Source organism: Tenrec ecaudatus, chromosome 6 (assembly GCF_050624435.1).
Source record: "Tenrec ecaudatus isolate mTenEca1 chromosome 6, mTenEca1.hap1, whole genome shotgun sequence".
In the NCBI taxonomy this organism is placed as follows: domain Eukaryota; kingdom Metazoa; phylum Chordata; class Mammalia; order Afrosoricida; family Tenrecidae; genus Tenrec; species Tenrec ecaudatus.
The window spans coordinates 144,053,885-144,056,412 of record NC_134535.1 but is presented as its reverse complement, the minus strand read 5'-3'; the positions used below and the strand labels follow the sequence as shown (position 1 = coordinate 144,056,412).

Here is a 2,528-nt window from a genome sequence, read left to right as displayed (position 1 = left end):
CCATTTGGCTCCGTTTGTCCTGGCCAGGTTTCTTTTTTGAAGGGGGGGGCCCTTCAATTTGCTCACCTGACTCCATGCAGACAATTGGTCCTGAGGGGTTTATCTGTTCTGGATCCCCTGTGTTGTGAGCTCTTACCTGTACCAGTGTCTATCCAGATTTGTAAGCTAGAACTGGGGGCATGGTAGTGGGGAGGGGAGGAAGCATTAAAGAATTAGAGGAAGGTTGTTTTTCATCGGTGCTATGCTCCACCCTGACTGGCTCTCCTCTTCCTTGTGGCCGTTCTGACAGGGGGTGTCCAATTGATATAAAAAAACGTTTTATTAGCATCTAACTCACATATGATATAATTCAATGGTTTATGTATTAGAAAGACTGTGCACTGTGCCTGGTCATAGATAAGGAGTTTGTGTATATATGTCGCCCACCCCACAGGTTTTTCAGACAGGAAGTAGGCAGATGCAGAAGGAAGAAAGAAGCTGAGGGAGGATGCAAGGGACTTCCTGAAAGAGCTGGAGCACAGGTCAGAACCGTAGCTCTGAAGACAGCGACAGGCCCCAAAGAGGCCCTACAGCAGCTGCTGGTGACAGATGGCAGCACCCAGAGAAGCTTGTCCTCAGGGGGCTGAGAGGGAATGTGCATGGCTGAGGGCAGGGCCCCCTTCCTCATCAGGCCAAGCGGAGCTGTGCAGAAGGGGGACTATGCCTACATGCTGACTGATCCTGAGCCCAAGGAGGACCTGCTACTTCCTTCATAAGCCATTGAACTTCAATATGATTTTGTTTTGAGTCCCATGTGGTCGTTGCACTAGATCGTGAAACCCAGAAGAGCAGTAGATCATGCAGCGGGAGGGATAGTGGAGTCAGAACTGGTTAAGAGGTGGATAACGGAGATGTGTCCACTCTCTGTCTCAAAGGAAGCAGCTTTGGGCTGATGGCAGTTGTCATCAGCTCTCATGAAGTTAAATAGGTTTGCTACTACGCCTACCGTTTCACGACGTGCCATATCCAAATGCTCCCGAGCGTCCAGTCCTGTGCTTTTCACTCCCTGCTCTTACATCCAATGGAGGACATTTGTGGTCTTATTCTCTTGTCCCCTCTTTTTGTCATTCATGTCACTTTGTTTTCAGAACCCAATTCTAATTTTGCCAAATGTCCCTTCACTTGAAATGGTTTCATTAGGCTTATTTCTATCATCATTTATTGATTAGGGTAGAAAGTGTTTTGTTTTCATAAGAAAACATGTTTACTTACTAATTATTTCTATTTTAGTGATTTTTACCCCATTTCTACTTTAATTTATATTTATTATTTCTTGAGGTTGATTTAATGTTTTTTAAATTTTTTTGTTTTGGTTTTCTGTCTTTTAATATTTGGAGTGTAATTCACCTATTTTTCCTTCTTTAATTGTTATGATATGAGTATTTAAGGATATGAAAATTTTTCTGGATTTAAATGTATCCCGTAAGTTATCATATATTGTACTTTTTTTTACTACTATTCTTTTAGATATACTTCTTTTGAAGTTTATATTTTTAATTTCACCCAGGTATAGTTTTTTGTTTTTTTTATGGATGCTTCATGAATTTGCGTGTCGTCCTTGCGCAGGGGCCGTGCTAATCTTCTCTGTATCGTTCTGATTTTAGTCTATGTGCTGCCGAAGCGAGCACCAGGTATAGTTTTATAGAGAATGTTTCAATTTCCAGTAAAGGAAATCAGTAAAGGAAAATGCTATTTTATTGTATAAAAATGTTTTAAATCACTTATCAGTTAAATTTTTTCTCCCCAAAATATTCAAGTAAAATTGACATGGGGAAGAAGTGGTACATTAACCTGAAGATGCCTTGCCTCCCCCGGCAGACTACCACGTATTCTTGACAGTATATTTAGTGTTTTTTTTTCTTTTGATACCTTTTAAATGATATGATCAATTCTCATAAAATTCTATATTCTCCTTTTCGTATTGGTATATTGATAGTATTTGATGAAAGTGTTCTGGCTAGATCAGTACATGAGTTATTGAACTATCAACCTGGAAATATGTACAAACACTCCTGCTTCTTTGGGTCAATAATTTGTTGGGGGGGGGTTGTCAATAATTTTATTAGAACTAAATTCATCTTTTTTCACAGTCCATTGAAAATGTTTGATTTAATGCAGTTTTAATTTTATGGACTGCAAAATATTTCTTAATCCTTCATTAAGAGCCAAGTGATTTATATATGTATGATATTTACATATGATCTATTTATATATTAATGTGTTATGTATTACACATATTTACATTTATATATTTTATATATAATTATATATTAAAGATAATGGATAGTTTTCATGTACATTTATTATTTTCCCAACAGTTTTATTGCCATATAATTCATGTATTACAATTCAATAGTTCAATCATACCACAATCAGTTTTAGAACACTTTCTTCATTCTTTTTTTCTCTGTCAAACCATTTTACTAGGTCCTAATGCAGACAACATACCATTTCAAAGTGCAATCATATCAAGCAGTGTTGTGATTACT

At 37.6% G+C, this 2,528-nt stretch overlaps 1 non-coding gene across 1 annotated transcript; it reads right to left on the bottom strand.

Annotated features, from left to right (window-relative positions):
* Positions 1 to 1,560: 1,560 nt before the first annotated feature.
* LOC142452059 (U6 spliceosomal RNA) lies at positions 1,561 to 1,667 on the bottom strand. Its single transcript, XR_012785123.1, has one exon. It is a non-coding gene; the product is annotated as a U6 spliceosomal RNA (small nuclear RNA).
* Positions 1,668 to 2,528: the final 861 nt, after the last annotated feature.